The sequence below is a fragment of the Loxodonta africana genome, chromosome 5 (assembly GCF_030014295.1).
Source record: "Loxodonta africana isolate mLoxAfr1 chromosome 5, mLoxAfr1.hap2, whole genome shotgun sequence".
Lineage (NCBI taxonomy): Eukaryota > Metazoa > Chordata > Mammalia > Proboscidea > Elephantidae > Loxodonta > Loxodonta africana.
Genome location: NC_087346.1, coordinates 16759331 through 16775467, shown reverse-complemented (window position 1 = coordinate 16775467; position 16137 = coordinate 16759331).

The following is a 16137-nucleotide window of genomic DNA, read 5'->3' as shown; positions in this document are numbered from 1 at the left end:
TTTTAATATTCCTCTCTGCAATTTTGTTTACACTAGTAGTTTGGAAAATTGTTTCTTTAATAGGGCTTCCTGCTACATAAGAAGACTGTTTCCATCTCCACCCCCTAAACAAGACAATACCCCTGGGTATCCCATCACTTCCATCATCCGGGGTATTAAAGGAAGGCACATGGTTTCCCATCCTCTTAAATTAGTCTCCATGCCATTTCCTGAAGAGGCCCAGTGGCTGTACACTCTAATTCGAAGGTCTGGATCAGCAAAAACTGGCCCATTTCCAGGCCTCATTTAGAAGGATGCACAAGAAGGAGTGGTCAACATCTGCCTACAAGATGGCTTGTTTGGAAAGGGTTAAAGGCAGGCTATCAGCCTCCTGCCACTGTTCCCAGACTTCACATCAGTCATGGGAAGTGATGTCACACACCTGCAATGCACATGCAAACTGTAAACACTTCACCAACTTTGAATTTGAGTCTCCCATCCAAAATTATGCCCAGCTGCCTCACACTGACTTCTTTCCACGGCTGCCAAATTTGCTGGTCTATATAGCATTGAGAAGATGGTTGGTCTTATACTAAAACCAGCTGAGCAGGTTCAAGTTTTACACCACCAGGCTGTGTACAGGTTTGGTTTTTGCCATTTACTTCTTTCTGTTACTAGAATCAAAGGTGGAATTGGAAGAAATATTAAAAATTATGTTATCCAGCACCCTCATTTTACAAATAATAAAATCACACCTCTCTTATAGCTTTCACCATTTGTTCTCATGTCTTCTTTTCCATCAGACTCAAAGGCAGGGACCATTTTAAAAGTATCTTTCTATCTCTAGAGCTTAACACTCAGCAGATGCTCAAGTTTATTAAATAGATCAGTAGAAGGATGGATGGATGGATGGATGGATGGATGGATGGATGGATGGATGGATGGATGGATGGATGGATGGATGGATGATGGACGGACGGACGGACGGATGGATGGATGGATGGGTGGTGGGGGGTGGGGGGTGAGGGGTGGAGGGTGGGGGGTTGGGGGGGTAGGTGAGTAGGTGGGTCGGTGGGAGGGCAGATGGAAGGATATATTGATGAATCCTTTGAAAACCATTTTACCTGGCTGTAAAATGGTTTTCAAAGAGTTCATCAATATACAATACTGACTTGATACAGTAGCTGTATGACCTTAGGCAATTCACTCAATTTTTCTAATACTGTGTTAACTCACCCATAAAATGGGGATAATAATAACTACCTCAAAGGATTGTGGGGATTACTTGAGATAATGCTTTTCAAATGTCTCATATGAAACTAGGCACATAATAAGAATTTCATAAACATTACTGTCATGGATTAAATTGTGTCCCCCCAAAATATGTGTCAACTTGGCTAGGCCATGATTCCCAGAATTGTGTGGCAGTCCTCCATTTTGTGATCTGATGTATTTATCCTATATGTTGTTAATCCTAACCTCTGTGATGTTGATGAGACAGGATTAGAAGCAGTTACGATAATGAGGCAGGACACAATCTACAGTATTAGGTTGTATCTTGAGTCAATCTCTTCTGAGATATAAAAGAGAAAATCGAGCAAAGAGGAGAGGGAACTCCTACCACCAAGAAAGCAGAGCCCGTCCTTCGGAACCAAGGTTCCTGCACTGAGCAGCTCCTAGACTAGTGGAAGATTGATGACAAGAACCTTCGCCCGGAGCCCACAGAGAGAGAAAGTTTTCCCTTGGAGCTGACACTCTGAATTCGGGACTTCTAGCCTCCTAAACTGTGAGATAATAAATTTCTCTGTTAAAGCCATCTACTTGTGGTATTTCTGTCATAGCAGCACTGGATGACTAAGACAATTACCCAGATGTTATTTAAGTGGTGGTAGCAATAGCATCACAATCCACCCTCACTGTCACTTACCAACCACATGGTCAATCATGCATAGCTGTCAAGGACTTTAAACCCTGACTCATGTCTCTCTTTCCCTAGATCTCCCATCAGAGATCTACCATTAGTCTGGGATGATGTCAACATTCATGTGAACAACTCATCAAGCCTACTTCACATTTCACTGTTCTTTTCATCTTCAGTCATTTTTACTTTGTTCTTTCAGCTGTATCTGTTCCATGTCCATATACACATTCTCTCTGGAATCAGTCTATCTGGATACAAATGCTAGCTCCATCAGTTTTGATAGCTATGTAAACAGCTACACATTTTTTTGCCCCTCTAAAGCTTTAGTGTCCTCATTTGTAGAATAAGAATGATGAAAGTACTTACCTCACAATGCTTGGTATACAATAATTCTCAGTAATTGTTAATATTATTCTTCTTACCCAAACTACACCATTTCTGAAATATTAAATGCCAACATTAGTATGCAATGTTGGCACACTTAAGCTATTCCAACTCTTTTACTATTACAAATAACTCATAGCAGAAATCGCAGAAAATTAAAAGAAAAAAATAATAGGAAGCTACAGAAGTGGTTGAAGATACTAAAATAGTTACAAAAACAAGTTACTGGGCACCCAAAATATAACAATGATGATAAAGATATCTTCTTACATTTATTGATAATGTATATAATGTGCTTAGAATAATACCTGACCCAAAATTGTACCATCCTATTTAAACACATTACATGAACTATGTGTTTACTATATACAGGCACATTTCTCAGTGCTTTACATGATGTGTTTTACACATACCAAAAAACCAAAAACTTGGTGCTGGACAATCAATTTCGACTCAGAGTAGAACTGTCCCATAGGGTTTCCAAGCAGTGGCTAGTGGATTCAAACTGCTGAATTTTTGGTTAGCAGCCAAGCTCTCAACCACTGTGCCACCAGGGCAGATGAAAACCTGAACGGAGTTCAGAAAAACTCAGTAACTTACCCGTTACACATCCAGTAAATGGCAGAACTGAGATTCAAACCCAGAGATTCAGATTACCTTGACATTTTATAAATGGTGGAGCTGGGATTTAGACCCAGGCAGTCTGGTACCAAAGCCTGTACTCTTCATTACTTTGTCTCTCCTTAAATTACTAATGCCCCAGGATACCAAAACCAAACCCATTGCCGTTGAGTCAATTCCAACTCACAGCAACCATATGCCCCAGGATACCTCTTCCCAAACTACTGTGATGGTAGCTTACCTTAAAAGTTAGCTAAATATACATACATTAGGAAAATCAAATTTTCATACCTACCAACTTCATTCCAATCAATCTGCTTTTGACTGATGCTTACACTGCACACGGCCCAAGAGCCCTGGCCTTTAGGGCCAGTATCATCCTTCATACGTGGATCCCTACTAGGTGTGCTCTAGCTTGCACAGACGGAGACTAGGCCCCCAGGCTCAGCATGTCACTCCTGTCTCCGGAATTCTTCATTTAGCTGATGGCTTAAGACCTGCACCCAGAGCTATTCAATACGGTACGATGTAAACAAGCGTATTACCAGGGGTCCACTCTGCCCCCATTGAATCCAGTACACTGTAACTACATGAATTAGTTTTTAGTAACAGCTATGAAAACAATATGGTTTCCTGCCACCATGGGGTAGAGACCTGAGCTATAGAAGGTCCAGCTTGCAGATAACCATCTTCAAAGACATTCCTTCTGGGGTTTCTGGGCATCCGTGGACCCAGGAATATCTTTTCTATAACCATCTGGCACTCATTTTTTAGGCTCATCTTCTGAGTTCTCACCAGGACCACAAAATAAAGGAAGCAATAATTCTTTTCTGACCACCACACTTCGTAAAGTAGAGCCACCTAAGAGTTCTATACCTATTCTCAGAGCAAAGTAAGTTTCCTGTTCTGGTTAAATGCCTGTTAGCTGAGGTGCAGGGAGGGGGGTTGGAGATTGGAGAGAGGGGCCGGGTCATGTCTGAGACAGGAGGCAGAAATTCCATAGTGATATTTTTGGTATTCTAAGTTCCTGGATCTGTATTTGGGCGTTGGGATGGAGGCGGAAAATTAACTTAATTAGCCTGTCATTTAGCAGTAACAATTAAAGACAATCTTATTGAACACCTTTTGATGATTGGTTTTTATGTTAATGAGGCAGGATTAATGTAGGGTGTATCTTGAGTCAATTTCTTTTGAGATATAAAAGAGATTAAACAAGCAAGCCAACAGATAAAAAAAAAAAAAAAAAAAGCCAACAGATAGATGCGGTAAAATAGATGCCAAGACACACGGAGATCCCCAAGGAGCCAGGAAGCAGAAGCTGAAGAGAGGAGGACCTTCTTCCAGAGCCGACAGAGAAAGAAACCCTTCCCCTGGACTGGGTGCTCTGAATTCAGCCTCCTAAAGGGTGAGAAAATAAATTTCTGTTCGTTAAAGCCATCCAATTGTGGTATTTCTGTTATAGCAGCACTAGATAACTAAGATAAACACCGACATCTTATATATCCTTACGCCAATACATTCTGCCCCAAGGCTCTTACCTCTTTGATAGATGTCTGTCCTCTGTGTTTGAGATAGTTTGGGGCATTTGCCTAAAGTAGGACTCCAATGACAACAACAAGGAAAAAGGCAACAAAACAAAGAAGATGAACGGTAGTAAAAAGTATATCTGATTTTCATGGTTGCACAGACCTAATAATTATGTCTTTATTCTTCACGACAACATTTTTTTTAACATTTTATTATGTTTTAGGTGAAAATTTATACAGGAAATTAAGTTCCCATTTAACGATTTTTATACAAATTGTCCCATGCCATTGGTTACAATTTTTCATGTGTCAGCATTCACATTATTTTCATGCTGTTTGTTCTGTTTCCATTGATCTAGCTTCCCTTCTCCTCCTTGCCCTCTCATCTTTGCTTTTGGGTAAATATTGAACATTTGGTCTCATATAGCCGATTGTTTAAGTGAGCACATTACTCACAGGTAGTATTGTTTATTTTATAAGCCAATCAGGGTGACCTCCAGAAATAGCTTCAGTTCCAAGTTCAAAGAGCATCTTAGGGCAATAGTCTCAGGGGTTCCTCTATTCTCCATCAGTCCTGTAGGTCTGGCCTTTTTATAGAGTCTGAATTTTGTTCTACACTTTTCTCCCATTCTATCTAGGACCTTCTATTATGTCCCCCGTCAGAATAGTGGGTAGTGGTAGCCAGGCATCATCTAGTTCTTTCTGGCCTCAGTTTAGAAGAGGCTGTGGTTTGTGTGGGCTACCAGTCCTGTGGACTAGTTTCTTCTCTGAGCCTTTAATTTCTTTCATTCTTTTTTTATCCAATATGAGTAGAGACCAATAGTTGTATCTTATATGGCTGCTCACAAGCTTTTAAGACACCAGAAACAACTCATCACACTAGGATGAAGAACATTATCTTTAGGGGCTGTGTTATGCCAATTAACTAAGTTGTCCCTCAAGACTATAGTCCTAAGCCTTTTAACCAAGTAAATCAGTCTCTTCAGTTGTTTGGTTATGTCTAGGAAGGCTCTGTAACTGTGACCCCCGTGCGCTTTGTTATGTATATGGATATATATTCAGTACACACAAACATGTATATACATAGGCCTACAGATACAACTATATATTCACGTGCATTTCCTTGCATATGCCTTGTTCAACACATGTTGTTGTTGTTGTTGTTGTTAGGTGCCATCCAGCAGGTTCCGACTCATAGCTACCCTATGCACAACAGAATGAAACACCGCCCGGTCCTGAGCCATCCTTACAATCGTTGTTATGCTTGAGCTGACTGTTGCAGCCACTGTGTCAATCCACCTCGTTGAAGGTCTTCCTCTTTTCCACTGACCCTGTACTTTGCCAAGCGTGATGTCCTTCTCCAGGGACTGATCCCTCCTGACAACATGTCCAAAGTATGTAAGACGCAGTCTCGCCATTCTGGTTGTACTTCTTCTGAGACAGATTAGTTCGTTCTTCTGGCAGTCCATGGTATATTTAATATTCTTTGCCAACACCACAATTCAAAGGTGCCTATTTTTCTTCACTCTTCCGTATTCATTGTCCAGCTTCCATATGCATATGATGTGATTGAAAATACCATGGCTTGGGTGAGGTGCACCTTAGTCTTCAAGGTGACATCTTTGCTCTTCCACACTTTGAAGAGGTCCTTTGCAGCAGATTTGCCCAATGCAATGCGTCTTTTGATTTCTTGACTGCTCCTTCCATGGCTGTTGATTGTGGATCCAAGTAAAATGAAACCCTTGACAACTTCAATCTTTTCTCCATTTATCATGGTGTTGCTCACTGGTCCAATTGTGAGGATTTTTGTTTTCTTTATGTTGAGGTGCAATCCATACTGAAGGCTGTGGTCTTTGATCTTCATTAGTAAGTGCTTCAAGTCCTCTTTATTTTCAGCAAGCAAGGTTGTGTCATCTGCATAACGCAGGTTGTTAATGAGTCTTCCTCAAATCCTGATGCCCCATTCTTCTTCATATAGTCCAGCTTCTCGGATTTTTTGCTCAGCATACAGATTGAATAGGTATGGTGAAAGAACACAACCCTGGCGCACACCTTTCCTGACTTTAAACCAATCAGTATCCCCTTGTTCTTTCCGAACAACTGCTTCTTGATCTATGTAAAGGTTCCTCATGAGCACAATTCAGCGTTCTGGAACTCCCATTCTTTGCAGTGTTATCCATAATTTGTTATGATCCACACAGTCAAATGTTTTTGCATAGTCAATAAAACACAGGTAAACATCCTTCTGGTATTCTCTGCTTTCAGCCAGGATCCATCTGACATCAGCAATGATATCTCTGGTTCCACGTCCTCTTCTGAAACCAGTCTGAATTTCTGGCAGTTCCCTGTAGATTTACTGCTGCAGCCATTTTTGAATGATCTTCAGCAAAATTTTGCTTGTTTGTGATATTAATGATATTGTTCTATAATTTCTGCATTCGGTTGGATCACCTTTCTTGGGAATAGCCATAAATATGGATCTCTTCCAGTCAGTTGGCCAGGAAGCTGTCTTCCATATTTCTCACCATAGACGAGTGAGCACCTCCAGTGCTGCATCTGTCTGTTGATACATTTTAATTGATATTCCATCAATTCCTGGAGCCTTGTTTACTGCCAATGCCTTCAGAGCAGCTTGGACTTCTTCCTTCGGTACCATCTGTTCCTGATCATATGCCACCTCCTGAAATGGTTGAATATGGACAAATTTTTTGATATAATGACTCTGTGTATTCCTTCCATCTTTAATGCTTCCTGCGCCATTTAATATTTTCCCCATAGAACCCTTCACTATTGCAACTCAAGGCTTGAAGTTTTTCTTCAGTTTTTTCAGCTCGAGAAACGTTGAGCATGTTCTTCCCTTTTGGCTTTCCATCTCCAGCTCTTTGCATATGTCATTATCATACTTTACTTTGTCTTCTCGAGCTGCCCTTTGAAGTCTTCTGTTCAGTTCTTTTACTTCACCAATTCTTCCTTCTGCTTTAGCTGCTCAATGCTCGAGAGCAAGTTTCAGAGTCTCCTCTGACATCCATCTTGGTCTTTTCTTTCTTTCCTGTCTTTTCAATGACCTCTTGCTTTCTTCATGGATGATGTCCTTGATGTCATTCCACAACTGGTCTGGTCTTTGGTCACTAGTGTTCAATGCATCAAATCTACTCTTCAGATGGTCTCTAAATTCAGGTGAGAGGTACTCAAGGTCATATTTTGGCTCTTGTGGACTTGCTCTGATTTTCTTCAGTTTCAGTTTGAACTTGCATAGGAGGAATTGATGGTCTGTTCCACAGTCCATCAGTCAGCCTTGTTCTGACTGATGATATAGAGCTTTTCCATCATCTCTTTCTACAGATGTAGTCACTTTGACTTCTGTGTGTTCCATCTGGCAAGGTCCATGTGTTTTGTCACCGTTTATGTTGGTGAAAGAAGGTATTTGCAATGAAGAAGTCATTGGTCTTGCAAAATTCTATCACTCAATCTCCAGCATTGTTTCTATCACCAAGGCCATATATTCCAACTACTGATCCTTCTTCTTTGTTTCCAACTTTTGCATTCCAATCGCCAGTAATTACCAATGCATCTTGATTGCGTGTTCGATCAATTTCAGACTGCACCAGCTGATAAAAATCTTCTATTTCTTCATCCTTGGCCCTAGTGGTTGGTGCATAAATTTTGGCATATGGATATTATCCTATCACTGACAGCACTGTACTTCAGGATAGATCTTGAAATGTTCTTTTTGATGATGAATGCAACACCATTCCTCTTCAAGTTGTCATTCCCAGCATAGTAGGCTATATGATTGCCTGATTCAAAATGGCCAATACCAGGCCATTTCAGCTCACTAATGTCTTTTTTTTTTTTTTTTAATGTCTAGGATATAGGCATTCCATTTCATTTTTGATGATTTCCTATTTTCCTAGATTCATATTTCGTACATTCCAGGTTCCAATTATTAATGGATGTTTGCAGCTGTTTCTTCTCATTTTGAGTCATGCCACATCAGTGAATGAAGGTCCTGAAAGTTTTACTCCATTCACATCATTAAGGTCAACTGTACTTTGAGGAGGCAGCTCTTCCCCAGTCATCTTTTGAGTGCCTTCCAACCTAGGGGGCTCATCTTCCAGCACTATATCAGGCAATGTTCCCCCCATGTGTCTGCCAGTTTGTCGTACTGTGGGGGCTTGCGTGTTGCTGTGATGCTGGAAGCTATGCCACCGGTATTCATATACCAGGAGGGCCATACGTAGAGGACAGGTTTCAGCTGAGCTTCCAGACTAAGACAGACTAGGAAGAAGGGCCTGGCAGTCTACTTCTGAAAAGCATTAGCCAGTGAAAACCTTATGAAAAGCAGTGGACAACATTGTTCAACACATATATGCATACATAACTACGTAGGTAACCACACACAAATTTTTTGGTTGTTGTTACTGTTATTGCAAAATTGTATATGTTATAGCATTTACTGAAATTGCCCTTTTCTTGTGTACTTCTTTATTTACCTTCATCAACTTTCATTGACTTCACTTATATTTAGTATTGCCTTTCCTATCATCAAAAATAACAGGTGTCTACTATCTAGAAAGTGATTCCCCTTCCCTCTCCCTCCTATTCCTGGTAACCCTCAAAGAACATTGCTTTCGGTGTGTATATCTATTCTTGACTTTTTGTAATAGTGGGACCATACAATATTTGTTCTTTTGTGACTGACTTATTTCACTCAGCATAATGTTCTCCAGATTCATCCGTCTTATAAAATGTTTCTCGGACTCCTCATTATTCTTTACAGTTGCGTAATATTCCATAGTATGTATGTGCCACAACTTGTTTATCCATTCATCCATTGATAAGCACTAAGGTCGTTTACATCTTTTTGTTATTACGAATAATGCTGCAATGAATATAAAGAAAAGAAAAAAAAATTTTTTTTTTCTTTAGGTGTGCATATGTCTATTTCTGTCACTGCTCTTAGAGGTCTGCAGTATATACCTAGGAGTGGGACTGCTGGATCATAAGGTATTTCTATTTCCAGTTTTCTGAGGAAGCACCATACTGTTTTCCATAGTAGTTTTGGCATTTTACAATCCCACCAACAGTTTATAAGAATTTCAGTCTCCCCTCAACCTCACGAACATTTGTTGTTTTCTGTTTTCACCACAATGTTTCAATGTATTGAAGTGTACTCATTGTGTATTTTTTAACTAGCTCAGTATTTTTGAGCAATATTCTTAATCTCTCTAGCTTTTGGTTTTCTCAGCTAGAAAACTAGTGGGTTACATCTCATGATCTTGAAAATCATCTAGCTCTCTGGATGACCTTCAATAAACTTATCTTGACTTTACTATTGGCTCAGCTTCATCCAAAACCTATGTCTGAAGCTAAATCAAATTGATCAAAACTTTCATCAGGTTGCACAAAACTGTTGGAGATCATTAGTATACTAAAACATCAAGGCAATGCTTCCATCAGCTAGCACTTTGCTTGGTGGGGAATGATTGCTAATAGTTAAAGGAAACTAGGGTCCATTGGCCCCCATTCTTTCAGTGTTTCAGGATACGCCTGGCTATAACTCTCAAACCTGAAACCCAGATCTGCCCCACGATATTAAAAGCCTGCCCAGAGGCAGTTGAAGTATATGCACACACACACACAAACTCACACACATTTAAACTCACACACTAAAAAACAAACCCTCTCCCTTGTCCCTAAACAAATATAAAATTTTGATCGATTTTTACTTCTTTTATAATATCCTGCTTTACAGAGCGTGGCTCAAAAAATCATGCAGCAATGTCAACTCCTGACAAAGCTTGTTACATGCAGGCCTGAGGCACATGTTCAGATATAGGGCATTTCACAAATTCCCTGAGTTGAATGTTCTCCTTTGGCTCTTCTACCATAGTCACTATTTCTAATTCTTCTCAGTCCACCCATCTGCTAGAATGCAGCACAAAACCACAGAAAAGTCAAAAACAAGTGCTGGAAATGAGGACTGCAAAGTCCCAACTGTACATATGAAACAAAAGAGCATGTGCCTAAAATTGTCTTCCAAACATTTTAAATATATTTATTCTCTGTTTGTAATATTTAGACTCCAGAGGAATTAAAGACTGTGAATTAAAATAATACATCAGCTAGAGAGCAAAAATGCATCATTTTTGGCTGAACTTTTTTTCTTTTTTTTTAGTTCAACCCAATTTAGGCATAAAAATTAAATGGCTTAGAAGACAAGAAGACAGCAATAGTCTCCTGACTCTATAACAGTTATTAGGAAACATGGCCTACTTTAACTTTGACAACATTGTTTATACAATTTTGAAAAAGTTGATATTCTTACTTAGCTCGTAGATGTGAAAAGTACTTTTTTTAAGTATCTCAATTTCTACGATAGTGTCTTATAAACTGTGTACATTGAGAAGAATTCAAATTTATATTAATAGGCAGTTAGTAACTAATGCATCTATGTCATAGATTGAATTGTGTTCCCCCAAAATATATGTATCAATTTGACTGGGCCATGATTCCTGGTATTGTGTGATTGTCCACCATTTTGTCATCTGATGTGATTTTCCTTTATGTTGTAAATCCTGCCTCTATGATGTTAACCAAGCGAGATGGGCAACAGTTGTGTTGATAAGGCAGGACTCAATCTACAGGACTGGATTGTGTCTTGAGCTGGTTTCTTTTGAGATATAAAAGAGAGAAGCCAGCAGAGACACAGGCGGACCTCATACTACCAAGAAGGAAGAGCCGGGAACAGAGCACATCCTTTGGACCCAGAGTTCCTGTGCAAAGAACTCCTAGTCCAGGGGAAGATTGATGAGAAGGGCCTTCTTATAGAGCCAACAGAGAGAAAAAAGCCTTCCCCGGAGAAAAAAAAGAAAAAAAATTTTTAGATGCCCTAAATTTGAACTTTTATCCTACTTTACAGTGAAGAAATAAATTTCTGTTTGTTAAAACCATCCACTTGCGGTATTTCTAATATAACAGCACTAGATAACTAAGACAATCTATTACATTGTATTTTAATTATATTCTAAATGAGTAAAACTAACATTATGTGTTTAATATTTCATGATCTGTGTAGTTTTCTGGAAACCCTGGTTGTGTAGTGGATCCGCCAGGTGCTCCTTGGAAACCTTATGGGGCAGTTCTACTCTGGGCCATAGTATCACTATGAGTCAGATTCAACTCAACAGCAACAGGATTTTTTTTTTTTTTTAGTTTTCTATTTTCTCTTCTCATACCCGCTTTATCTGACTTAATCCTCAACAATAATAGGGCAAAGTAAGTATTGCTGTTTTCATTTTATAAATAAAAACAGTAACAACAACTGAGGTTCTGGGAAGTTAGGTAACTTGTTCAAATTCTCAATACTGGTACATGGCAGAATTAGTAAGCAAACATAGGCCAATGTGAAGACAATATCCAGTAGACCCTACTTAAGAAAACGATTTCACTACCTAAGAAAACCTACTCCAACCATGCAAAAGCCTCACCCATTCAGATAGCTTGCCCAGTGCCAGGGCTTGTATCATAGAACATGACATTACATGTTCCCTATGAACTTTCAAATGGAAAATGAATCTGAGCAAATAATATAAGCCATCAGCTCAGCAGCAGTCCTGCCTTCTGAAAGAATCAGTGGTGCACAGCAGATTCTGAAAACTTTCGTCATTAGTGTGACATTTGAAGTCTCTCAAAACCTTACTTGCACTATGTACAATTTTTTTGTACCAAAATCTTAATCTTCATTTGCTCTAAAGTTTGAAAATATGATGATGCATTTCCCTTAACATCTTGCTCCTCTTTTTTTACTATCTCTATTAACGCCTGTTTTTTTAATTAGTTTATGTAAACTAATTGTTCAGTATCACTGTAAACTATTAAGTTCTTACATAACACAAAAAATACTAGTCATTAAATTTAAAGATTTTATTAAATAGTAGGAGTAGGGAAGCAAAGGAGAAAGATATTGAAAATTACTAAGTGCATTTACATGATCCTCTGGAAGCAGCAGTACTGCTGTTGTTATTGCTGTTGTTCTCAGCTGCCCTCAAGTCAACCCCCAACTCATAGTAACCCCATACACAACAGAGGGAAACACCGCTCCAATCCTGTGCCATCCCAACGATTGATTGAAGATCAGGCCATTGTGATCATAAAGTTATCATTGGCTAATTTTTGGAAATTGATCGCCAGGCCTCTCTTCCTAGTTCATCTTAGTCTGGAAGCTTGACAATACCATCCAGCATCATAAGAACCCGCAAGCCTCCACTGACGAACAGGTAGTGGCTCTGCATGAGGTGTATTGGCAGCAGTCCTAGCCACCACTTACTGAGTGCCTACTACATGTCAGGTGGTGTATCAACTGCTTAAGGTACTGGATCTTTTGTTTCAGCAGCTGGATTTTGAGCTATTACCTCAAATAGATTTAATGAAAAAGGAACAGCTTCAAAAGGGTTCAGTAACTTGACCACACTCACACAACTAGCTAGAGACAGGACAGGGTCTCTAATCCAAGTCTGTCTGACTTGTAGATGTTATTTTTTTAGTCTGCCAAAGTCAGACAGGCCTAGGTTCAAATCCCAGTTCTGCCACTTAAAGCAGTGCTAAAACCATTTGGAAAGGCAATGAACTAATTCAAAAAAGTTGTTTGTAGGTGAAAATAAGCATGGCCCCTTCAGAAACACCCTGAGAATACCTGAATTCTGGAGCAGAGTGTTCTCATGGGAGACCCATGACGATTCTCTAAGGTGCAATTAGTTTGGGAGAAGACAGTACAAAATTGATCGAATACCAGTTTTGGAAACCATATATAGTAAATAACCTTTTGACAGAGCAATTATATAATGGTCAGAGACAGTTAAAACACTCTAAACTGTACAAACTTGACTAGTAAAGAATTCCTGAAAGAATAAGCCATATGGCTCATTAAAACAGAGAGCAGACCTCTTCCTTTAATTCTGTGGAGCACAACTAACAACTCTAGAATCCTCTATAGAGTCACTGAATTTTCAGGGAATCAACATAACTACCACCATCAAGTAAAAATGGCTGGTGCCCTGCCCTGAAGCCCTGACTAATTGGAACTGTGTGTGTAGAACATCTATGTTTGTCCCAGTGGGTGATCACACTGACATTTCACGTCTGCAGATTTGGTAATACATCTTGGGTTGAGCCATAACCAAAAAATATGTTTGAGGGCCCCGGCCACATACCAATTCATCTGTTCATCTGATTCAGAATGTCAATATAGTCTCCTCTTCAATTTTATATATATGTATAAATATATATATATATACATCCTTATCTAATAACCTGGCTCAGTTCTTTGGCAACATCTTTTCAAGAGGAGTTTGCAAGTAGAAGAACAGGGCACTGAGGTCAGATTCAAGGTTCACTGAAGGGATGTATGGAAAAGTTTGTATAGCACCCAAGTGGATGGTGATTTAACCAATTATTCCCTTGCTTTTCAAAAACTTAAATGTATTTCTTTGTCCCCTTTTAATTTATTTGGGGGGGGTTGTTTTCATTTTTTATTTTATATATGAATGGTATTTTCAAACAAAGACAAATCTTTGTTAATATAAACCACTGCACTTCTTATTTCTCGTTCTCCAGCCCAGCTCTGTCTAACTTATCATAACAGCTAGTGCTTATACTGAGGAAAAATGCCACTGGATCAAGCTATACTTCCCTACTCTTCTAATTCCAAGCCGAATTGAGCAATAATTTAAAATAAGTTTTATCGTTTTATTTTCTAGGAGTCCAAGCTTTCCTCTCACATAAAAAACTGAATCTCAACATTATCATTGTATCACAGTAGTCCCATACATGAGAGAAAATATTAGTGTCTTTCTTGAAAAAAGAGCAAGGAAATAAATAGGCTCATTTACCCTACCACAATGCACACATGTTTCAAAGCCATCCTTTAACACTGTGTGAACAAAAGTTTATTCATACGTGAATCTCATGTGGCTACAAAGAATTAAACCCAAGATGCCTCTACAGAATCAATCAATCTGAGGCTGAGAAAGAACTAAAAACAGCTCCAATCTATACTTAGATGCCTTGGGGTTCATGCTTTCATTTTCTTACTTAAAATGGAAGATGGAAATGGATAGAAAGAACTTAGTTACATGAGAATATTGTGAGAATAAACGCTCTGTGAATATTCTACAGTATGACTTCGAAGGAGTGTCCAGAGCATTAATTCAAAGCAAAAATGGCAGAGACAACTGGTTATGTAAGTCTGTATTACATTTTTAGTTCCTGTCATGTTTGTCAGTAGTCTTGATAACTAAAGTAGAATTAGGATCCAAAAGCTGCCTGATGTATGAAAATTTCTATGTGGTACAGCCTACAGTAATTTTGTGGTTTAAGGAAGAAATATATTCCAATCAAAAAGAAAGCCACCATGACAGATTTTAAAAGATCTTTTGCCCATATTAGAATCTCTCAAAAGAATTTGGTAAATGGATTATCTATACAAAAATATTAACAAGAATGGAATAAATAAAAGAGTGGAGGGCTTCTATTTGTCTCTCATTATGAAGAACCTCAGATTCCAAGGCAGTGGCAGACACTCTATTTACAAGTGTGCATAATCAAGTCACTATCACCACAGCTATAGGGTCACTATGAGTCAGAATCAACTCGACAGCAATGGGTTTGGTTTTTTGGTTTTTATTACTACAGCTTTTTGAGCTCCTTTGGCCAGAGATATTCACTAGGATTTAATCCTAACCCTGGAAATCTCCCCAACTCAACAAGAGTTCTTCCAAGTCAGGGATTCTCAGCATGGGATCCATGAATAGGCATCACGGCAGTGCATAAAATTGTGTGAGGATATAGATTTCATGTGTTTTCCTGTGGAGAGAGCACGTAGTTTTTATCAGATTTGCAAAGGAGGTGATGATTTTAATTTTTTTTAACGTTAATAACAAATATTTTTAGTCCTGAGCCAATAAAACAGTGTTACTTCTTCCTAGTTTTTCTGCTTTAAATGTCTTCCGTTAACAACTCTACCAAGGCCACATGAAATACATTTGACATTTGAACATTGCTCCCCACACACCCAGTCATTAATGACCAATGACTTTCTCTTTCACTTATAAATGGTCCTCAGTACAGTACAGTTCTCTTGGCTTTTTATCCTCTCAGTATCCTTCAAATATCAAGCATTCTGTCTTTACAATAAATCGTGTCAATATTTTTGTCACTCCTTGATCATAGTGGAAACCCTGGTGGTGTAGTGTTTAAGTGCTACAGCTGCTAAGCAAGAGGTCGGCAGTTCAAATACACCACACGCTCCATGGAAACTCTATGGGGCAGTTTTACTCTGTCCTACAGGGTTGCTATGAGTCGGAATCAACTCGATGACAGTGGGTTTGGTTTTTTTTTTTTGTTTTGATCATAGTACTCCATCTCGGTAATTAGTTAATTTTGGTTGTGACTTTTTATCTATCACAGCAATTACACCTTAGGTTAGGATGAGTCATTCCACAACTCTCCAGAATTCCTATTCATTTAGCATCCAAGGGGCTGACTACAAAATATTTTTTTTAAGAAAGCTATTTTCTCATATTCTTTCTTCTCTTACTGCCTCTAGCTTCTTTTGGGGCACAGGCTGATCTCTAGAAATAAAAGCAGCATATCAGTCATATTCCTGGTGGAGCTGATGAGCATCAAAATGGGAAATCCAGTTTTAAT